Source organism: Pseudorca crassidens, chromosome 1 (genome assembly GCF_039906515.1).
Source record: "Pseudorca crassidens isolate mPseCra1 chromosome 1, mPseCra1.hap1, whole genome shotgun sequence".
Lineage (NCBI taxonomy): Eukaryota > Metazoa > Chordata > Mammalia > Artiodactyla > Delphinidae > Pseudorca > Pseudorca crassidens.
The window spans coordinates 184,520,624-184,545,760 of NC_090296.1; the positions used below are offsets into that span (position 1 = coordinate 184,520,624).

The 25,137-nt window shown below is 40.4% G+C and overlaps 1 protein-coding gene across 2 annotated transcripts in view; it reads right to left on the reverse strand.

The window, feature by feature from the left end:
* NEBL (nebulette) overlaps positions 1 to 25,137 on the reverse strand; it is a 339,555-nt gene that overhangs the window by 284,806 nt on the left and 29,612 nt on the right. The gene's annotated exons all lie outside the window — the stretch shown is intronic.

Sequence of the window (25,137 nt, forward strand, 5' to 3'; positions counted from 1 at the left end):
AACAAGAATGGATGTGCTCGCTGGAGAGACCAAAGCACTCCAGAGGAAGGGCACACACCTGAGTGAAGTCTGGGGCTAGTGCTAGATACACACCACTCTGCATCTGCTGCTACGGAGATACTTTCTCTATGGTCAATCTGGTTCAAAGGAATTCTTCCATTGTGGAAGCTGTGGATGTTTACCATGTTCTTTGTTTCAAGATGATGATGCAATACTGGCAAAGGATCTAAAGGAACCACATCTTTTCAAGCTTCATACAATAACTTCTAGCTTCCTCCCTGAAGCAGGGGAGAACCTCTGAAAGTATCAGACTAAGAAAACTGGACACGGCTGAGAAACCCAGGAGATCATTCCTAAAGTGTGCTTGGCTCTGAAACTTTTTTTTACAGTAGAGATCAAGCACCCCAAAGTCACACGCTTTCATCCCTTGTCTTGCATGGCTTCTGTTCAAAGAAGGAAAAGGTATTTCTTTCTATCCCCTTCTACCATTCTTATGGAGAGATACCCTGAGCCTTTATAACTATATATCTTTATAAACTTGGTCAGGCTAATTGTCTGCAGACCACCTTAATGCCACAAAAATGCTAAACTCGGTGCTTCCAAGGTTCAGCACGTACCACCGAGGTTCCATGTCAACAAAGTCAAAAGAGTATTTTTGTTTAATTCAACATTTACAGTGTACTCCATGAACACTCTGCCAATGGTGCCACTCTTGGACGTCATTGGTAGGTGTTTAACCTTATACTTTCCCAGGTGCTATAGAGAAAGCCAAAACCAATGCATGTTTATTGCCAATATATTATATAACAGAAATAAATTACCAAATAATGCTCTTATGAATCACTGTAAAAGGATAAAATCTTTTTTTTTTTTTTTTTTTTTTGTGGTACGCGGGCCTCTCGCTGCTGTGGCCTCTCCTCTTGCGGAGCACAGGCTCCGGATGCGCAGGCTCAGTGACCGTGGCTCACGGGTCCAGCCGCTCCGCGGCATGTGGGATCTTCCCGGACCAGGGCACGAACCCGTGTACCCTACATCGGCAGGCAGACTCTCAACCACTGCGCCATCAGGGAAGCCCAAGGATAAAATCTTAATCTTAGAAGGGGTCACAGAGAGCTAGTCTAATCTCCTACCCAATGCCAGGCTCATGTCTTCAGTATCTGAAACAGCAATGCCGTCTCTGTTTAAATACCACCAGCAAGAGACAGCCTAGGACACATGACAGTTCATGCCACTAATCATCAGCTACACATAAGACGGCCCAGAAACTATGGAGCGAAGAACCAATGTGTTTTGCATGTAAGGCTACCAGTATGCCAGAAAAACACAGTAGTAGAAAAATGCAAATTTAATAATAGACTTCCTTTCAATACTAAGATTTTCTAAAATATTTAAAGCAAAATTCTACTAATCAAAATTGGATATACCAATATTAAGCAAGTTAACAGGTAACATGTTTCAGGCCAAAGAATGTGAAGATTTCTCCCACTGTTTCTCTTGCCCTGAAACAGACATTTCTCAGTACCATTAAGTCAAAGCTCCACCGTCTATGTCTTCCATTAGAGTCCCAAGAACATTACTTTATTTCCTTCTGTCCACCACACCTGCCCTGCATATATGGGCTCACTTGATTAAAAATCTCTTCTTTTCCCTTGATCTACTCACAATCCAGAATAGAGTGGCAATGGCAACTGCTAAGCATAAGGAAATATGTAGACACAGAAATAATCAATGACTTTGAGCCTGGGTGATTAGAACAGTGCTATTATAGAAAAAGGAAAAGGAACTTAATCTGGTTAGGTTTAGAGATATGAGGTCTGAGATGATGGAAAAATTCTCAGTGTCCAGGTATGAAATCCAGAACATATCAAACTGAGTCATCGATAGAGATATCAGTTGAAAATATGACATAGATCAATTTCCTAAGGAAATGAGAAAAGAAGAAAAGAGCAGCAGTGAAGATATCCACCTATACTCCCCTCCAGTATTTCTGCCTTGTATACTGTCTTCTGATTTTCTAATTTTTCCCCAATGAATATTCTTAGTCATAATTTCTGTAATGTCAAGAATCAAGTCTCACATACGTTCTGCTACTGGAGTCACAGAAGATACTCAATAAAATCATTTTGGCTGGTTTTAATAACCACCCCAAGATATTTATGAAAAACTTAGTAGCAGTGGGACTTTACCGACACATATTTCCTGGACAATGAAGTCTACCTTCTAAGGGTGCTCTGGAGTGTCATTTATAATGCCTTTTTGAGGCCAACACCAAAGAATGTCTTTATATTAATGCATTCATTCAATGAAAACTACTAAAAACTCACCCTGTGCAAGATACTGTGCTAAGATGCACCTCTTGGGAGACACAAAGCTCAATCAGACAAGGTCCTCACTCTTGTAGATCTTCCAGTATTGTAACCATCTTGTGCAAGGTCAAAGATAAACCTGTGGGGCTTCCCTGGTGGTGCAGTGGTTGAGAGTCCGCCTGCCGATGCAGGGGACACGGGTTCGTGCCCTGGTCCGGGAAGATCCCGCATGCCGCGGAGCGGCTGGGCCCGTGAGCCATGGCCGCTGAGCCTGCGCGTCTGGAGCCTGTGCTCCGCAACAGGAGAGGTCACAACAGTGAGAGGCCCGCGTACCGCAAAAAAAAAAAAAAAAAAAAAAGATAAACCTGTGTCTTGAGTCATTTTAGGGTGTTCCACTGTAGTTGCTAATACAAGTGCTTATAATTTGATAGTTTTCTTTTGACTTTGGGAAACAGTCTAAACTACTTAAACGAGTAGTAAAATGCTTGAGTATAATTGCTACTTACTTCATATCTATAGATAAAACTTCATATTTGTAAAGTTCACTATCATCAACTTCATTCATACACTGAAACTACTGGTAAAAAGTTCACTAAATCTCTTATGTACACAAGCTCTCAGTCCAAGTTATCCTGGCCTTCCCAGTGGCCCGTAAATCCTCACCACTTGCCTAAATTTCTCCCTCACCCCCACTATACAAATTATCCAAATTCTTCTCTTCCACGTGGCATGGCGAACTTATATACACGACAGTCTCCCTTCTATGAATTCTGATAATTTTATATATATCCAACCTCCATCAACTGAACATTTAGGTTTAAGTTTCCTTGTGTTATTCAATAAATGTTTCATGTAGCTTATTTTTCCTCTTTACTGGAATATACCAATAAATGCTTTGAGGGAAATCTCCACGTTTATGTATGTATGTGTGTGTGTGTGTTCACTGGTACCATTTTATGCAATTTTTTACACAGAGAAGCTAGACAATATATGCAAATGACAAATGCTTCTTGGTATTTATAGAATTTCATAAAATACCTTCTATATTTGGTCCTTTGACAAATGCTTTTAGATCATAATATTGCTTATTAGACCAACATATATTCATTCTACTCATAACCTAACTCTTCAGAGAAGGTTCTATTTCAATGGAGGATGAAGAGGGATGAGGGTAAATCTTTTAGCATATTGATATGACTATCATCATTACTGTAGTACTGGTCTTTATAATTTAAGGCAACATCACTAACAATGATTAGAAAAAAGAACAATGAGTTATTAATATAGGGATCTAAAAAAAGTATAATACCAAAGCTATCGGACCTAATAATATCTTGCCCTTCATTTGCTGACCTGTAATAATCAGACCAGGGCCACAGAGAGGCAGTTTCTTCCTGAGAAGTCACAAGACCCTCACGGCACCTAAAAACAACCACTTTAGGCTCATTAGGATCACTCTCTAAGTCAAGCAGAACCACCGCCCAACTATATCAGGATCCAAAGTTTCAAACAGAACAGTAAAGGAGTAATAAAAACTGATCAGAAATAAATAGGCCAAAAGAAATGAAAAACAGCAGAGCCTGAATCAGTCTGCACTGAAGCCGCGCTGTGGAGGAGCAGCTGGGGGGAAGGCAGGGCAAAGAGGCCACAAAGAAAACTCGCCCCAAAAACATGCCTGAAAGAACCATCTTGTGTTGGTAAGGGAGAGACGGAATCATTGGAAAAAACCTTGATGCCTCTAATTTCTGGAATTAATGGAATCTCTGGGTCTCAAGAAGCTTACACATACACACACACATCACACACATGCATTAGGTTGAAGCTATATTCGCTCATCAATAAGGTGTCCCATCAGACTGAAATGAAACCAGGCCTTCTTTTCACAACCTAAGACTCCTATTAAAAGGGTGTTTCATTAGTTTTAAACAGTCTTATAAACCACTGTTTTAAATTCTGAAGACACATTATGGCGGGAAGAAAGAACTCCAGGAGGGGGGTGACTGACGAACCAGGCTGTCCCAGGCTTCACTTGAAATCATCTAGTGTCACCCTTGCCTTTTTCCTATAAAATAAAGCCTCAAAGTAGGGAGAATGCACAGGTTAAAGAAGTAGAAACTGTCACTGTAGGAAAACTAAGGTGGTCCTGCTAAATGCAAGTGAATCTAGAGGGAATATAAGTTTTGTTTCCTAGCCATCAAAAATAGTTTGGGGGATCTGTGCCAAAATTAGAAATAAAAGCATGCTCTTTTCTCCCTGCACCCTGCAGAGTTGCTTTGAAGTCACACGTGCTCCACAGGGCACAGACAGAAACAAAAATCAGGTACTTCTTAAGTTTTATTATAGGCGGTTCAGTATGAGACAGTGTCCTTCCAGCATTTATTTTAAAAAGTCATTTTCAGCTCCTTCTCCTCAGATATGATGAGCTGTTGTCTTATGCCCTGGAATTTAAATCCATGCTTCCCTCTAGTTATACCTTCTGGTCCCAGGGACAGCCTCGGGGACTTGGCCCAGCTGCCTGGATCTGGTTCAGGCTCTGCCTGGATGGACGGGCTCCAGCTCCCAGCTTGTAGGGACTGGGACTGACTGCAGCCACCTGGCAAGATCTGGCTGGCTTTGCAGCCTTCTGGACTTCCCTGAACAGCTCATTGGGGTGCTTCAAGCCCCCCTTATCTCCCCATTCTGCCTTACCAGGGCTATGGGATAAAATACAGCTATCCATTCTTCCTGCCTGGTGCCCCAGCTAGAAGGTGAGAAAGATACCACATTTGGAATAATAACAACTGTAACACTGGTATATTTCAAAAACAATCCGTCTTCAAAATCAGGCACTTCCTTGGTAAGCCTCACTACAGCCTTAGGTAGAGAAATGTTTATATCGTTTGTTCTGTTTTGTTTTCTGCCTAGATACTGGCCTCAGAGTGTGGAAGTGTCCTGAGCCAGTGTCACATAAGTGGGAGCTAAAAGATCTGAGGGGAGAAACAAAAGTATTTCATATTTTCCGATGCATTAATTCACTCACTGTGTGAACTCAAAAGGGGAAAAAAATCAGAATAGTATATTTCCAGCATAAAAGAGGTTATTGTAGGCTATTAAAATTGGCTTTTCTGGAAGGGAAGCTAGAACTAAAGGAAATCTTAAAGACCAACTAATCCAATTACTTAACGAGGTGGAAAGTGCTATCTAGAAGTCAGTGGCTCAGACTGACAGGGTAGCGTCAAGAAGACATACAAGCGTTTAGAAGAAGCCTCCACTGGCCAAAGCTGGAACAATTTGAATATCAAAAGGAATGACTGCAACTGATTCAAACACATCAAATCTATAAAGTCCATGAGTTTATAATAAGTTGATAAGATGTCCTCCCACCTCCTCCCCCAAAACAGTAGAGAACAGTTCACTGGGGACCACCAGTAAAAAATGCTCGGGCCCCAATTCATCATTCTGACAATTGATAAATAAAAGGCAAGGCTGAATAATGTATCCTGTTTTTTTCTTTTCAAACTACTCAGGATAACCAAACAATTGATGATGAAAAATTCAAAAATGCAGAAAAAACAACGGAACTAGAAAATTTCCACTTTGACTTTATCAGGTGAAATTTAGTCTTTAAACCGGGTCCTAAGAGATGGAACACAGGACAGCTAAGAATCAAGGAAAGTAGAGGGGGGTAAAATTCTACCGTCAGGGTAATTAATTAGTAAAAATGTAAAATGAATGATTATCTGGAAAAGAAATTTCAGGATGGAAATGGGGCAGCAAAAGCAGAGTCCAGGGAGACAAAGAACACTATCAACACCTTTTCCAAGCTTCAATTTAGCCCAGGATTGTTTAAAAAGAAGAAAAAAGCATGACAAAAGTGAAAATGTAAATAAAGGATGGAAACATAATACTGGGGGGAAAAGCGGGAAAAAGAGAAGCTGGTCCTATTCATTGCATCATTTTTCACAACAGTCAAAACATGGAAGCAACCTCAGTTCTACTGACAGATGAATGGATAAAGAAAATGTGATGTGTATATATACAATGGAATATTATTCGGCCATGAAAAAGAAAATCCTGCCGTTTGCAATATGGATGGAACTTGTGGGCGTTATGCTAAGTGAAATAAGTCAGACAGGCAAAAACAAATACCGTATGATCTCACTTATATGTGGAATCTAAAAAAAACTGAACCCATAGATACAGAGAACAGATTGGTGGTTGCTAGAAGTGGGGGTAAGGAGTGGGTGAAATGGGTGAAGGTGGTCCAAAGGTGCGAACTTCCAGTTTAAGACAAATAGGTTCTGGGGATGTAATGAACAGCATGTTGGCTATAGTTAATAACACTGCAGTGTGTATTTGAAAGGTGCTAACAGAATTAATCTTAAAAGTTCTCATCACATGGGGCTTCCCTGGTGGCGCAGTGGTTGAGAGTCCGCCTGCCGATGCAGGGGACGCAGGTTCGGGCCCCGGCCTGGGAGGATCCCACATGCCGCGGAGCGGCTGGGCCCGTGAGCCGTGGCCGCTGAGCCTGTGCGGTCAGAGCCTGTGCTCCAGAACGGGAGAGGCCACAACAGTGAGAGGCCCGCGTACCGCAAAAAAAAAAAAAAAAAAGTTCTCATCACAGGGCTTCCCTGGTGGCGCAGTGGTTGAGAGTCCGCCTGCCAATGCAGGGGATACGGGTTCGTGTCCCGGTCCGGGAGGATCCCGCATGCCGCGGAGCGGCTGGGCCCGTGAGCCATGGCCGCTGGGCCTGCGCGTCCGGAGCCTGTGCTCTGCAGCGGGAGAGGCCACAACAGTGAGAGGCCCGCATACCGCAAAAAAAAAAAAAAAAAAAAAAAAGTTCTCATCATAAGAAAAAAAATGTGTAATATATGTGGTGACAGATGTTAACCTAAACTTATTATGGTGATCATTTCACAATATATACAAATATCAAATCATTATGTTGCTCACTGAAACTAAATACAATGTTGAATGTCAATTACATCTCAATTTTTTTAAAAAACCTGGTGCTCAAAGTCCCCCTTGATCCCCATCTCTAAGGAACAGCGTGAAAGAAGGACATGCTGGGATTAAGGCTGACAGTGGGCTAAGAGCCCAATATCAGATGAGCCCCATGCATATTAACCAGAAACAACAAAGTTTCTGAAACAATGACCCCGTGTATCCTCCACAGTTAGGTCTCAGTGGGCTGTACTTGGCTCACTGTGAGGATTCTCTCTGTCAAAATAAATAAGCAGAAGTAACAAAATGAAACAAACAACAAAACCCAACGCAGCCAGAGAAAAGCACAGCACAGCACAAGACTAATAAAGGCAGTGAGGAGAGCGTCAACACTGTAAACTGTTGTTGTTTTGTAATACATTTTGGAACCTCTGGAGTGTTTGACAGGTCATGACATGGAACACTGACCTTGAGATGGAAACAGAAGCATCATCTTTTTTTCTCCCCACTGAACTAGTCATTTCTTCCAACTGCTAAGTTTGAGAGAGGGAGTGAGGAGAAGAAAAAGAGAAGAGAAGGAAACTCATTTGGGGAGGAGCTGGATCCCAGTTTCCCTTGGTTCCTATTTTCCAAATGAAGCTGGTAAGATTTCCTGATGTGCTTTTTGAATGGGCAATAGAGACTTTGTTTCCAGCTTTTTCCAGAAGGGCAGATATAGCTTTCTTTTCTGTTTTTTCAGTATATATATATCAATATATGTATATACATTGAGATATAATTCTCATGCCATAAAATTCACCTTTTTAGAGGACACAATCCAGTGGTTTTGAGTACCTTCTCAAAAAGCCACCTGTATATAATTCCAGAACTTTCTCATCACCCCTAAAAGAAACGCTGTACCATCAGCAGTCATTCCCCTTTCTCCCCTTTTCCCAAGAGTCAATACCAAGGACGAATCTGTCTCTATGGATTTGCCTGTCCTGGACATGTCCATTGTATGGCATCATACGATACATGGCCTTTGGTGTCTGGCTTCTTTCATTTAGCTTAATGTTTTCAAGGCTCATCCTGTGACACCATGTATCAGTACTTCATTCCTTTTTAGTGCTGAATAATGTTCCACTGTATATACTGTATTTTGTTTACCCATTCATCATTTGACAGATATTTCCACTTTTTGATGAATTCACCTTTTTCTGATAGACTGTTTCCACTTTTTGGCTCTTATGAATAATGCTGCTATGAACATTCATGGACAAGTTTTTGTGTGAATGTATGTTTTTGATTCTCTTGGGTATATGACAAGGGGTAGAACTATTGGATCATATGGTTACTCTATATTTAACTTTTTGAGGAACTGCCAGACAGCTGCACTGTTTTTACATTCCTACTAGTATTCTGTGTGAGTTCTAATTTCTTCATACCTTCACCAGCACTTAATACTGTCCATCTTTTTGACTATGCATATTCCAGCAGGTGTGAAGTGGTATCTCCTTGTGGTTTTGATGTGCATTTCCCTAAAAACTAAGCCTCTTTTCTTATGCTCATTGGCCCTTTGTATATCTTCTGTGGAGAAATGTCTATTCAAATCTTTTGCCCAATTTTAACTGGGTTATTTGTCTTTTAACGACTGAGCTGTGACAGCTCTTCATATATTCTGGATACAAATCATTTGTCAGATATATAATTTGCAAATATTTTCTCACATATTGTGAGTTGTCTTTTCACTTTCTTGAGAATGCCCTTTGAAGCACAAGAGTTTTTAAATTTTGATGGAGTCCAATTTACTTTTTCCTCTGTTGCTTGTGCTCTTGGTGTCATATATAAAGCCACCACCTAATCCAAGGTCACAAAGATTTATGCCTGTTTTCTTCTAAGAGTTTTATAACTTTAGCTCTTACATTTAAGTTTTGAGTTAATATTTTTAAATGATTTGAGGTACAAGTCCCACTTCATTCTTTTGGTAGCCTTCTTTCTGTGACACCTTCAGTCTGTTCGTAAGGCTGCAGCCCTCACATCATTTCTCAGCCCAAGTCGCTGCTTCAAGGTAAGAGAAGGAGGTACTATTTTTAACAAAATGAAATGACTGAGGAGGCGTACATAGGGTGGTGGTTCAAATTCTGAAGCCAGACTCTATCTCAATTCTACTACTAACACTCTGTGTGACTCTGAGTTGAGTTACTCTCTTCTCTGTACCCAGATCTTCCCTATCTTAAAATTAAGAGAAAAAAATTAAAATTAAAAAAATTAGGAGAGAAAAAATAGAGCATTTTCAGAGAGTTGTAAGGATTATATGAGTTAATACAGGAAAAGCACTCAGAACAGTGCACAGCCCACTGTGAGCATCAAGTCCCTGTTAGCTACTGTTAGCAGTAAAGATCCAATTACATTAATCCTAGGGCTACCTTTTCCAAAGAAATATAGGTCTTAAAAAATAAGAGCAGAGTAGAGGCTGGATGGGTGATGTGGCTTCCATGACAACATCTCTTATTCACCCAGGTGGCGTCCTTGCATCCCAGAGCCTCCCTGCTGGGGACCACTTGATGTTGTCGGTCATCTTTGTCCTGCATACAAGTCACTCTCTGTTTTCTTTTCCACAGACGTGCAAGTTTACCTAACAGGTGCCAAATTTTTGATGCCACACACCAAAAAACTTACGTTTGAATTTATTGGAGTAATACTCTACTCTCTTAGACTCAAAGCCGCTTTATAAGGGCAAAGTATTCTTTCTCTATAGCCTTTTTGTTTCCAGGTCATTTTAGCAACAGTGTTAGAAATACTTGGTAACAGTAAAGTCAGAAGGCAGGATTGATTCGCTCATTCTCAAATTTTTTCAGGAATTTCCTACATGTTTCATAAATTTTAGGAGACACCATTCAATCCATGTAAACCCACATCATAAACTATAAGTCTCTCTTCCCCAAAGGCTATCTTTTTTACTTTAATCCCTAATTATCTGGGTTTGAACAAGTTTCCATTCAAAGGTGGTTTCCCATCCATCAGAAAGCTTCTGGAACATCTTCCTCACTACCCTCACAAATATCCCATCAATTAGTGTGTATTTAGCAATTGCAAATTACTTTTAATATTAGCAATTGCAAAATATAATTAGATGGAAAACCTTCTGGGATCAAGTTATGTCCTGGGTGATTACTGAGTTCCGCCACTGCTGTAACAAGCATCAGGATTTGTTACAGGAGAATGCTGTTCCTTTTCACCTGGGAGGTGTGCTACCCTGATTCTACAATGATGCTTTGGCTTAAAACAGAATTTCTCTTAAGAATCCCATTCAGACTCTGTTATCTATGTACACACACTTCAGTATTTTATACCTCTTTTAAAAACCAAAAATGGGTTTATTCAGCTTGCTCATTTGCCCAGTCTACCCTCAACTGAGGACATCGCTTGTCCAGGTTCCAGCACGCTCATTCACTTCCCTCCCTGGACACCCACCGTGCATCATTTTAGTTCAAACAGAGCTGTGTGTATAGACTCTGTTTCATCCAGGAGCCCAAGCTGAGAACAAAGCAGCCTGAACTCCACCTGCGGGACATTCCACACTCAAGAAAACACGTTTCCCTCTTCCAAACTGAATTCAGGAAGAATATACTAGAGTCTCTCTAAGCTAATAAAAGAGTAAGTCCACTGGGTGAGGTGAAGCCACAGGGCCTCTGCCACCAGGATAGTTCATCCTCCCTGAACCCCTTTCTCTGGTATTCCCCCATCCTTAGCCTCCCAAGGGGCTGTTTTAAGATCTAATTTCTCCAGTCTCAGGAAACCCACATCCTAGTTACAGCCTCAGTGGAGAATGAAAAAAAAAAAAAAAAAAATTTAAGCTGGCAATGATTCTTGGCATAATAATATTTGACAAAAATGAGGCATTGATAGGTTACTTCTGGGACCAGGTAAGGTTACCTGCATTCAGCCTCCTGGAGCTGCAGGAAATAAGCCTGAAGAGCCAAAGAAAATAACCACAAAGGGCGTCTACACTAAAGAAAAGGAAGAGCTCCAACTGACACAAGGAATGTGCCTGTCGAGCTACTCATCTGGCCGAGATGCCATTCACTGCCCTTCTGTGTGCTGAGCAGAGGTATGATGGGACTACACAATGAGGGCTTCTGTGCAAGCAGGGTGGCCAACCATCCCAGATGTCTGCGACTATCTCAGTTTCAACACCGAAAGATCTGTGATCTCAGTGGCTACCCTACCACCATCGGCTCTCTGCAGTTGGCCACTCTTGGCCTAAACCGGGCCAGGACAAGAGAGGCGACTAGAAACTAGTAAGAGGTGAGGAAGAGTAGGACACCCTGTCCCTGAGGCAGAACTTTCTGGATCTTAAAGAGTTTTGACTGGTTAGATCCAATGCAGTTCTCAAAGAGACAGAGAGCTCCTTCTTTTATTCAAGAACCTTCAGTTGTCCAGCTAGGGGGCCTACACCCTCATAGAAGCCACCAGATCAAAATCTGAGTTGGGTTGCGGGCTTTCTATGAGCTCAGTGGAAGAGACTCCAACCCAAAATTTCCAGAAGCTTGGTCTTCAGATCATCTGCATTAGAATCACCTAGTGAGGTTGATAAAACCTAGATCCCTGGGTCCATCCCACACCTGCTGGATCAGATTCTCTAGCAGTAGAGTTCAGAAATCTCCATGTCTTAAGAAAGCCCCAAATGTGTGGTGAATATTGAAGTCTGAGAACTACTCTCCTGACTGTTCCCTCTTTCATATCCTCTCCCTCGCCCGCATCCTCAGTTACACTCCAGGGCTCAACCAGGACTCCAGTATCAGGAATCCTCAGGTTAAGCAAAATCAGAAGAGAAGTGAACTTGATTTGAGGCCTCCCCCACTTCTCCTCTGTATCCCGGCCCTTTTCCAGCTTCTAAATCCTCTCTCTCCTCCCTCTGCAGCCCATTACCTTTGGCTGCCCTTTTGCTAGACAAGGCTCTCGAAGACCTGCTCTATTCTGAGCAGTCTCTGTGTCCCAAAATTACTTCCAATCTCTCCTCCCTAACCATCTAAACTTTTGTTCAATAGTACATTGCAGTTTGTTGTAGGAAGGCAATCTGGATACGTTAATTCATAGTTAGGGCAAAAGGACTGATATAAAGTCTCACTCTTTGTGGGAAGGAAGAGCTGCTTATTACCCCAATAAGTCATCGATTGGTGGAATTATTAGACATCTAGGGAAAGTACTGGGGGGTTTATAGGGTTCTTCCTTAAATCAGTGCTTTCGGCTGACTTCCCTGACTGGCACAAAATCTTGATTTAGCAAGGAAAAATCCTTCTAAGATAGGCATTACATAACGCCTTATAACATACGCCTACAGGGAAGTGATTAAAGCACGGTCTTTAGTCCCAGGCAGACACAGGCCTGAGTCCTGACTCTACCACTTACTGGTCACGTCTGAGCAACATATTTAACCTCTTACTCATAAACCCAGAGATTATTACAACACTTATCTCAGAAGGTTGTTAAATTCAACAAAAACCTTTTCAAAGCCTCTGGCATCTGGTACTTAACAAATAGGTATTATTATTAGCATTATAAGAGTACGTATATAATGAGTATTTATCCAAACTCAACATATTCTCAATGAATACTCAATGAGTATTCATCCAAACATCCAAACTCTATCGTATTCAACTACACAAAACTATTCTTGTGTGCTTAGTCTTCATGGTTAATTGTTCACGTAGCATTGGTGTTCGTTTACAACTGTAAAACGTAGGGGAAATGTTGGTCATCACCAACCTGGCTCAGCCTTGGACAAGTAGAGCTTTGTAGAATTAGTCCAGTTTACCAAGTGATCGTGCTCAGTGGCTAAGGATACCATGGCTACTGCTGCTAATTTCCTCCTGGGCTTTCGGCCTTTAAAAATCCATCGAAGGTCAAGGTCACTGAGGCTGTTGCCACGGCCACTTCCTATTAGTGGCACCACATAAGCAAAAGCAAAACAGAGCATGTGGAGAGGAGATGAACGGGGCGGGGGGAGGGGGGCCATGGGCACTGGGATTTCTAACAGTCAGTGGTCAGCTCCTCTTTGCCAGGTCCCTCTTCTACAGGCTAATGATGACTAAAACCACGAAGGACAGTGAAGGAAGGAGCATAAAACTGGCTTCTTCAAACAACAGAAACCAAGAGAGTCTTGCATTATTGGCACAACTGATGGCACTGTCCCAACCCACACTAAATACTTAGAAAATGTGTCCGTTTTCTGCTGGGAACTTCCAAGACCAAGAAGAGATGGACACATTCAAGAAGCAGCCCTCTGAGGGAGAGAGTTGATAGGCTCTTCCTTTGCGCTCAACATGCAGTGACTCAGAAGGTAAAACTGAGGGGTTTCCCCAGGAGACACAGAGAAGAAACCTTTCAAATAAATGGGCCTTCAACTACACCTCTACCATAACTACAAGGTAAAAAATACCGAGCAAATACAAGCAGCACTTGGCTTCTAGAAAAACCAAAAGAGGGGTCAGAGTTCACCAAGATGAGATGTCAGAGGAGGAAGTGAGGCAGACCAGAGGCAATGGATGATAAAAACACAACAGAGATGGCAACTCAGAGTTAGAAAAGAGGACAATGGGACGGAATACCTGCCGAGAAAACAGAAAATGGCTATTATTACCGCAGACACTGTAAGTAAGCGAAGTGAAATTAAATTTTAAAAAGGAAATGGCACATCATAATAAACAGTAGCCACTATCCATTACTTCGATATTCTTATACAGTACCTACTCGATCCTATCTGTCCAATTGTGATTAAACCTTCAAATCTGCTCAAAAGCAATTCAATAACAAAATTCGAAGACAACCCGCTTTGTCATCTCTAGTTACAATATATACACAGAGCTCTCAGATGTTAAGAGCAGTGGCTGGCCTAGGAATTTTCATAATCACATTACATAGCACTAGTGGAACTCTTTCTGGGAATCTAGGCCAATCTCTAAAGGCTATAATTCAAAGTAACATGGAGAAATTAGAGAAACACATCTTCATTAGCGTGAAACTTTAGACTTGTGGCCAAAAAGTTGAAAGGAAATGCAAAATCCAATCAGATAGAATAAAATGACTATATAATGCTGCCAAAAACTAAAGAAATGCAGAATGTAATCAAGCAGTAGAGGAAATTAGTTGCAGCCTGGATAAGGATGCAGACGTATGCCTACTCAAATCAGATGAAAGGACACAAGGCTATCAACACAGGAAACCAAGGTTGAAAAATCCATCTTATGGGAAGTGTGTGGACTGCCATCTGTTGTCATAGCAACTGTATAGGGTTTCGCCCCCTGCTGTCATAGTGATTATAAAAGGAACTTATTGGCAGTTCTAAAAGAACTGGACATATGCCTCCTCAACTCCAACTCTCTGTCAGATAAGCAAATGCACGGTGGCCCACTCACCCCAACTATTAGCATGGCAACCTTAGCCAACCTCACATAATATATCTTCTTCCCTCAGTGAGTATGTGTCTTGATAACCCTGGGAGGATTTGGAACTAAATACAGAGATACTGAAGTATATAAAGGCACCAGTATTAATAATTTGTATTAAGTTCAGGATAATCTTGGCACATTAGGTATTAAATCGCATGGAATGCTTGAGAACCTGCCATCTTTGGGAATGTGCTGGATTGTAACACACTTGTGACTAAGTATAAGTGAAATTGTAAGTCTTTTCCAACAGTACTAGAATGTTTAGAAGAATGTGAAGGCCTTTCAGTTTACTTTAGTAGGCATTTAAAGCAATTAAAAAGAAGAGTGGATATATTCATTACAAATGAAACTTTAAATGCTTAAGAAATGTGATTAACTTTTAAACTAAATGGATTAATGGGAATTTAGTCTGTCCAACTTGAATTTATTGGCCATTATTTAAACCAAACATCTGAAAATTGTTTGTTCTTATTTTATACATTACTTACTAGATTTATATAAAGAAGAACAAGTATTTTAGATAAAATAAAAATAAATCTAGGGCTTCCCTAGTGGTGCAGTGCTTGAGAGTCCGCCTGCCAATGCAGGGGCCACAGGTTCGAACCCTGGTCCGGGAAGATCCCACATGCTGCGGAGCAACTGAGCCTGTGTGCCACAACTGCTGAGCCTGCGCTCTGGAGTCCACGAGCCACAGTCACTGAAGCCCGCACACCTAGAGCCCATGCTCCACAGCAAGAGAGGCCACCGCGGTGGGAGGCCCGCGCACCGCGGCGAGGAGTGGCCCCCGCTCGCCACAACTGGGGAGGGCCTGTGCACAGCGGCAAAGACCCAATGCAGCCAAAAATAAAATAAATAAATTTATAGAAAAAAATTAAAAATCTAGTTTTCAACTTTAATAAACCAATATTCCTTATAAGTTAATATTCATTAAAAAAGAATAGTAATTTTAGACCTGCCAAAAATGAATACCCTGAATCTAATAATGAGGAAACAGCAAACAAATGTAAAATAACGGTCATTCTAAGGAAGGAAGGGAGGGAGGGAGGGAGGGAGGGAGGAAGGACTGGTCGGTACTGCTCAAAAATGTCACTGTCATAAAAGAAATGAAAGAACTGTTCCAAATTAAAGAAGACGAAAGGGACATGACAATTCAATAAAATGCATGGTCTGGGATTTTCTTTTGCTAAGAATGACTTTTTTTCAATTAGTAAAATCTGAATGAGGTCTGTAGATTAGATAGTACTACGGTATCAATGTTAATTTCCCAATTTTGAAAGTTACGTGCTATTTAAATGAGAGTTCCATTTTTTCTAGGAAATACACAGTGAAGTATTTAGGGACAGAGACACCATGTCTGCACTTATCCCAGGGGTTCAGAAAAAAGAAAAAAGTAGAGAAAAAGAGAAAAGGATAAAACATCATCATTTGGAAAATCTAGATGAAAGGTTTACAGGAATTCTTTTTAATATTCTTGCAACTTTTCTGTATGTCTGGTATTATGTTCTTTTTAAACTTCAAAGAAAGAAACACAAATATTAAAGTAACTTTTTTTTTAAAAAGCCACCCTTTGACATCAAAAATCACCCACTAATAGAGAAACACAAAAAGATGATTAAGAGCTGGAAAAGTAAATCTGAGAGAGTAGAATTGGATTGAATAAAATGGAGAAAAGGGAAATTAGAGAAAGGATTATTTAAAGTATGTTAAGCTTTCCTCTACTTTGAACCGAAAGTCAATTATATCCCCTGAGATGAGGGCTCTAATACCAAGAACGTGGGATGCCCACAGCAAATGCTTGCCCCAGAGTTTAACTTCAACAGGGTAGCTGAGGTTCAGGGTTATTTCCCCCACCCCAGCCCCTTCAGCAGAACTCTTCTTCTGGAAAATCTCCCTCCTGACCTAACACCAAATGCTTCTAGGTAGAAGGCAAGTACCACGCCTGGTATCCAGATATCTACCCAAGCCAGGCCAGGACTAAACGGTTGTGAATCACTCTTTGTAACAGGACAAAAGACCTTATTCAGTGGGGAAACTTGTAGGAACAGTAATTCTCCTAGCATTCTCCTTGGTAATATAACCCCCCCATTCCTAAGCATTCCCTATTGGTGGTGTTCCCAGTACACAGATATCCGACTTCAAATGTGCCTGGCCCTTCTCTGAGCTCATGACCACACAAACAAGAAAAATACAATTTCACCCTGGATTGTACCAACCCCATCTATTAGCACAACCTGAGGCACCCTGTGACCCGTAACCATGCACACTCCAGCTTGCTTTACCCTGAGGGTGCTCTGTGTGACAACACACTGGAGACAACAGCAGTCTAGAACCAGAGACTAAAGCACACAAAGAAATTTCCTAACAAGATCAATTATGAAAAATCAAAATGAAGGCTGAAGGGGACATTTGGTGTCCCCTTCTGTAAATGCTTTAAAATCAGGGGAGAATTTTATTTACTCTGAGTATTTCAAATATTTCTATGTCTGAAACCAGGAGATAGACTATATAACCTTGAAAGGGTGAAACAGTGGTGAATTTGGAATTAAGAACGTGTGTGTCTCTGTGTGTCTGTGTCTGTGTGTGTGCGTGTGTGTGTGTGTGTGTGTGTGTGTGTGTGAGACTGAAGCACAGAAATACAAAACAACTACCTAAACCTTTCATTAATTCGACAAGTGCTGACTAAGCTCATGTTATATGCATAACAGAAGCTGCAAAAATGGGCTTTCAAAAATATGCAGAGATCCACCACAGGACAGACAGCAGAAGCAAGAAGAACTACAATCCTGCAGCCTGTGGAATGAAAACCACATTCACAGAAAGACAGACAAAATGAAAAGGCAGAGGACCATGTACCAGATGAAGGAACAAGATAAAATCCCAGAAAAACAATTAAATGAAGTGGAGAGAGGCAACACTCCAGAAATAGAATTCAGAATAATGATAGTGAAGATGATCCAGGACCTCAGAAAAAGAATGGAGGCAAAGATCAAGAACATACAAGAAATGTTTAACAAAGACCCAGAAGAATTAAAGAACAAACAAACAGAGATGAACAATACCATAACTGAAATGAAAACTACACTAGAAGGAATCAATGGAAGAATAACTGAGGCAGAAGAATAGATAAGTGACCTGGAAGACAGAATGGTGGAATTCATTGCCGCAGAACAGAATACAGAAAAAAGAATGAAAAGAAATGAAGACAGCCTAAGAGACCTCTGGGACAACATTTAAAGACACCAACATTCGCATTATAGGAGTCCCAAAAGTAGAAGAGACAGAGAGAGGACCCGCGAAAATATCTGAAGAGATTATAGTTGGAAACTTCCCTAACATGGGAAAGGAAACAGCCACCCATGACGAGGAAGGGCAGACAGTCCCAGGCAGGATAAACCCAAGGAGAAACACGCCAAGACACACAGTAATCACACTGACAAAAACTAAAGACAAAGAAAAAGTATTAAAAGCAACAAGGAAAAAACAACAAATAACATACAAGGGAACTTACATAAGGTTAACAGCTGATTTCTCAGCAGAAACTCTACAAGCCAGAAGGGAGAGGCACGGTATATTTAAAGCGATGAAAGGGAAGAAACTACAACCAAGATTACTCTACCAGGCAAGGATCGCATTCAGATTCGACGGAGAAATCAAAAACTTTACAAACAAGCAAAAGCTAAGAGAATTCAGCACCACCAAACCAGCTCTACAACAAATACTAAAGGAACTTCTCTAAGTGGAAACACAAGAGAAGAAAAGGACCTACAAACACAAACTCGAAACAATTAAGAAAATGGTAACAGGAACATACGTATCAATAATTACCTTAAATGTGAATGGATTAAATGCTCCAACCAAAAGACATAGGCTTGCTGAATGGATACAAAAACAAGACCCATATACATGCTGTCTACCTAGGGACACATACAGACTGAAGGTGAGAGGATGCAAAAAGATATTCCATGCAAATGGAAATTAAAAGAAAGCTAGAGTAGCAATACTCATATCAGATAAAGTAGACTTCAACATAAACAATGTTACAAGAGACAAGAAAGAACACTACATAATGATCAAGGGATCAATCCAAGAAGAAGATATAACAATTATAAATATATATGCACCCAACAGGAGCACCTCAGTACATAAGGCAAATGCTAACAGCTATAAAAGAGGAAACTGACAGTAACACAAAAATAGTGGGGGGCTTTAACACCTCATTTACGCCAATGGACAGATCATCCAGACAGAAAGTTAATAAGGAAACACTAGCTTTAAATGACACAATAGACCAGAGAGATTTAAATGAGATTTATAGGACATTCCATCCAAAAATAGTAGATTAGACTTTCTTCTCAAGTGCACATGGAACATTCTCTAGGACAGATCACATCTTAGGTCACAAATCAAGCCTCATTAAATTTAAGAAAATTGAAATGATATCAAGCATCTTTTCAGACCACAACACTATGAGATTAGAAATCAATTACGGGGAAAAAACATAAAAAACACAAACACATGGAGGCTAAACAATACGTTACTAAATAACCAAGAGATCACTAAAGAAATCAAAGAGACAAAAAATACCTAGAGACAAATAACAATGAAAACACGACGATTCAAAACCTATGGGATGCAGCAAAAGCAGTTCTAAGAGTGAAGTTTACAGCAATACAATTCTACCTCAAGAAACAAGAAAAATCTCAGATAAACAATCTAAGCTTACACGTAAAGCAACAGAGAGCAAACAAAACCCAAAGTTAGTAGAAGGAAAGAAATCATAAAGATCATAGCAGAAATAAATGAAATAGAAACAAAGAAAACACTAGCAAAGGTCAATAAAACTAAAAGCTGGTTCTTTGAGAAGACATACAAAATTGATAAACCATTAGCCAGACTCATCAAGAAAAAGAGGGAGAGGACTCAAATCAATAAAATTAGAAATGAAAAAGGAGAAGTTACAACAGACACTGCAAAAATACAAAGCATCATAAGAGACTACTACAAGCAACTCTATGCTAATAAAATGGAAAACCTGGAAGATATGGACAAATTCTTAGAAAGTTATAACCTTCCAAGACTGAACAAGAAGAAATAGAAAATATGAACAGACCAATCACAAGTAATGAAATTGAAACTGTGAGTAAAAATCTTCCAACAAACAAAAGTCCAGGACCAGATGGCTTCACAGGTGAATTCTATCAAACATTTAGAGAACAGCTAACACCCATCCTTCTCAAACTCTTCCAAAAAATTGCAGAGGAAGGGACACTACCAAACTCATTCTATGAGGCCACCATCACCCTGATACCAAAACCAGACAAACATACCACAAAGAAGGAAAATTACAGACCAATATCACTGATGAATATAGATGCAAAAATCCCCAACAAAATACTAGCAAACAAAATGCAACAACACATTAAAAGGATCATACACCATGATCAAGTGGGATTTATCCCAGGGATGCAAGGATTCTTCAATATACACAAATCAATCAATGTGATACACCATATTAACACACTGAAGAATAAAAACCAACTGCCAGGGTCCCGGGATCCAGGGACAACTCCCCCGGGAGAACGCACAGGCGCGCCTCAGGCTGCAACGTCTCGCCGGCCTCTGCCGCCGCAGGCCCGCCCCACACTCCGTGCCCCTCCCTACCCCCGGGCCTGAGTGAGCCAGAGCCTCCGAATCAGTGGCTCCTTTAACCCCGTCCTGTCTGAGCAAAGAACAGACGCCCTCCGGCGACCTACACGCACAGGCGGGGCTAAATCCAAAGCTGAGCCCCTGGGAGCTGTGAGAACAAAGAAGAGAAAGGGAAATCTCTCCCAGCAGCATCAGAAGCAGCGGATTAAAGCTCCACAATCAACTTGATATACCCTGCATCTGTGGAATACCTGAATAGACAACCAATCATCCCAAATTAAGGAGCCGTGTGGATGAAAGGCTCTTGGTGCTGCAGCCAGGAGTCAGTGCTGTGCCTCTGAGGTGGGAGAGCCAACTTCAGGACACTGATCCACAAGAGACCTCCCAGCTGCACATAATATCAAACAGCAAAAATTTCCGAGATCTCTCCATCTCAACGCCAGCACCCAGCTTCACTCAACGACCAGCAAGCTACAGTGCTGGACATCCTATGCCAAACAACTAGCAAGACAGGAACACAACCCCACCCATTAGCAGAGAGGCTGCCCAAAATCATAATAAGTCTACAGACACCCCAAAACACACCACCAGACGTGGACCTGCCCACCAGAAAGACAAGATCTAGCCTCATCCACCAGAACACAGGCACTAGTACCCTCCACCAGGAAGCCTACACAACCCACTGAACCAACCTTAGCCACTGGGGACAGACACAAAAAACAACAGGAACTACGAACCTTCAGCCTGCAAAAAAGGAGACCCCAAACACAGTAAGATAAGCAAAATGAAAAGACAGAAAAACACACCGCAGATGAAGGAGCAAGATAAAAACCCATCAGACCTAACAAATGAAGAGGAAATAGGCAGTCTACCTGAAAAAGAATTCAAAATAATGATAGTAAGGTTGATCCGAAATCTTGGAGATAGAATGGACAATAGAATGGACAAAATGCAAGAATCAGTTAACAAGGACCTAGAAGAACTAAAGATGAAACAAGCAACGATGAACAACACAATAAATGAAATTAGAAGTACTCTAGATGGGATCAATAGCAGAATAACTGAGGCAGAAGAACGGATAAGTGACCTGGAAGATAAAATAGTGGAAATAACTACTGCAGAGCAGAATAAAGAAAAAAGAATGAAAAGAACTGAGGACAGTCTCAGAGACCTCTGGGACAACATTAAACGTACCAACATTCGAATTATAGGGGTTCCAGAAGAAGAAGAGAAAAAGAAAGGGACTGAGAAAATATTTGAAGAGATTATAGTTGAAAACTTCCCTAATATGGGAAAGGAAATAGTTAATCAAGTCCAGGAAGCACAGAGAGTCCCATACAGGATAAATCCAAGGAGAAATACGCCAAGACACATATTAATCAAACTGTCAAAAATTAAATACAAAGAAAACATATTAAAAGCAGCAAGGGAAAAACAACTAATAACACACAAGGGAATCCCCATAAGGTTAACAGCTGATCTTTCAGCAGAAACTCTGCAAGCCAGAAGGGAGTGGCAGGACATATTGAAAGTGTTGAAGGAGAAAAACCTGCAACCAAGATTACTCTACCCAGCAAGGATCTCATTCAGATTTGATGGAGAAACTAAAACCTTTAGAGACAAGCAAAAGCTGAGAGAGTTCAGCACCACCAAACCAGCTCTACAACAACTGCTAAAGGAACTTCTCTAGGCAAGAAACACAAAAGAAGGAAAAGACCTACAATAACAAACCCAAAACAATTAAGAAAATGGGAATGGGAACACACATATCGATAATTACCTTAAATGTAAATGGACTAAATGCTCCCACCAAAAGACACAGATTGGCTGAATGGATACAAAAACAAGACCCATATATTTGCTGTCTACAAGAGACCCGTATGCTAACACATATATATGGAATTTAAGAAAAAAAAAAATGTCATGAAAAACCTAGGGGTGAAACAGGAATAAAGACACAGACTTACTAGAGAATGGACTTGAGGCTATGGGGAGGGGGAAGGGTAAACGGTGACAAAGCAATAAAGAGGCATGGACATGTATACACTACGAAACGTAAGGTAGATAGCTAGTGGGAAGCAGCCGCATAGCACAGGGAGATCAGCTCGGTGCTTTGTGACCGCCTGGAGGGGTGGGATAGGGAGGGTGGGAGGGAGGGTGACGCAAGCGGGAAGAGATATGGGAACATATGTATATATATAACTGATTCATTTTGTTGTGAAGCTGAAACTAACATACCATTGTAAAGCAATTATGCTCCAATAAAGATGTTAAAAAAAAAAAAAAAAAAAAAAAGAATAAAAACCATATGATCATCTCAATATATGCAGAAAAAGCTTTTGACAAAATTCAACACCCATTTATGATAAAAACTCTCCAGAGGGAACCAGGCATAGAGGGAACCTACCTCAACATAATAAAGGCCATATACAACAAACCCACAGCAAACATCATTCTCAATGGTGAAAAACTGAAAGCATTTCCTCTAAGATCAGGAACCAGACAAGGATGTCCACTCTTGCCACTATTATTCAACATAGTTTTGGAAATCCTAGCCACAGCAATCAGAGAAGAAAAGGAAATAAAAGGAATACAAATTGGAAAAGAAGAAGTAAAACTGTCACAGTTTGCAGATGACATGATACTCTACATAAATAATCTGAAAGATGCCACCAGAAAACTACTAGAGCTAATCAATGAATTTGGTAAAGTTGCAGGATACAAAATGAATGCACAGAAATCTCTTGCATTCCTATACACTAAGGATGAAAAATCAGAAAGAGAAGGTAAGGAAACAATCCCATTCACCATTGCAACCAAAAGAATAAAATACCTAGGAATAAACCTACCTAAGGAGGTCAAAGACCTGTACTCAGAAAACCATAAGACACTGATGAAAGAAATCAAAGATGACACAAACAGATGGAGAGGTATACCATATTCTTGGATTGGAAGAATTAATATTGTGAAAATGACTATACTACCCAAAGCAATCTACAGATTCAGTGCAACCCCTATCAAATTACCAATGGCATTTTTAACAGAACTAGAATTTAAAAATCTTAAAATTTGTATGGAGACACAAAAGACCCCAAATAGCCAAAGCAATCTTGAGGGAAAAAAACAGAGCTTGAGGAATCAGACTCCCTGACTTCAGACTATATTACAATGCTACAGTAATCAAGACAATATGGTACTGGCACAAAAACAGAAATATAGATCAATGGAACAGGATAGAAAGCCCAGAGATAAACACACACACCTATGGTCAACTAATCTATGACAAAGGAGGCAAGGATATACAATGGAGAAAAGACAGTCTCTTCAATTAGTGGTGCTGGGAAAACTGGACACCTACATGCAAAAGAAAGAAATTAGAACACTCCCTAACACCATACACAAAAATAAACTCAAAATGGATTAAAGACCTAAATGTAAGACGGACACTATAAAACTCTTAGAGGAAAACACAGGAAGAACACTCTTTGACATAATTCACAGCAAGATCTTTTTTGACCCACCTCCTACAGAAATGGAAATAAAAACAAAAATAAACAAATAGGACCTAATGAAACTTAAAAGCTTTTGCATAGCAAAGGAAACTATAAATAAGATGAAAAGACAACCCTCAGAATGGGAGAAAATATTTGCAAAAGAATCAACAAACAAAGGGTTAATCTCCAAAATATATAAACAACTCATGCAGCTCAATATTTAAAAAATAAACCCAATTAAAAATGGGCAGAAGACCTAAATAGACATTTCTCCAAAGAAGACATACAGATGGCCAAGACGCACATGAAAAGCTGCTCAACATCACTAGTTTCATCACTAGTGAAATGTAAATCAAAACTTCAATGAGGTATCACCTCACACCAGTTAGAATGGGCATCATCAGAAAATCTACAGACAACAAATGCTGGAGACGGTGTTGAGAAAAGGGAACGCCCTTAAACTGTTGGTGGGAATGTAAATTGATACAGCCGCTATGGAGAACAGTATGGAGAGTCCTTCAAAAACTAAAAATAGAATTACCATATGACCCAGCAATCCCACTACTGGGCATATACCCAGAGAAAACCATAATTCAAAAAGACACATGCACCCCAATGTTCACTGAAGCACTATTTACGATAGCCAGGTCATGGAAGCAAACTAAATGCCCATCGACAGACAAATGAATAAAGAAGATGTGGCACACATATACAATGGAATATCACTCAGCTATAAAAAGGAACGAAATTGGGTCACTTGTAGAGACACGGATGGACCTAGAGACTATCATACAGAGTGAAGTTAAGTCAGAAGGAGAAAAACAAATATCGTATATTAATGCATATATGTGGAATCTAGAAAATGGTACAGATGAACCGGTTTGCAAGGCAGAAACAGAGACACACACGTAGAGAACAAACATATGGACACCAAGGGGGGAAAGCAGGGGTGGGGGTGGGGGGTGGGATGAATTGGGAGATTAGGATTGACATACATACTCTAATATGTATAAAACAGATAAGTAATAAGAACCTGTTGTATAAAATAAATATATAAACTTCAAAAAAAAAAAAACTAAATGTGGATTTAACCCCCCACGTTTCCTATATATCACCTGGCGAAGATGCAAAGCAGAGAATCAGGGTACTTGATGATTTAGGGATGCTAAAAAAATCATCTGCCATAATGGGAAGTTAATAGATAATGCCTAAAATTGATACTTAAAAAATAAGAAGTAAAATCATAAGTAGAAATATGGACTTCAATGCCCAAAGAAGCTGCTAAAACATCAAAAGTGGTCCTCTGGGAAATAAGACTACAAAGTGAGGAGAGCTCAG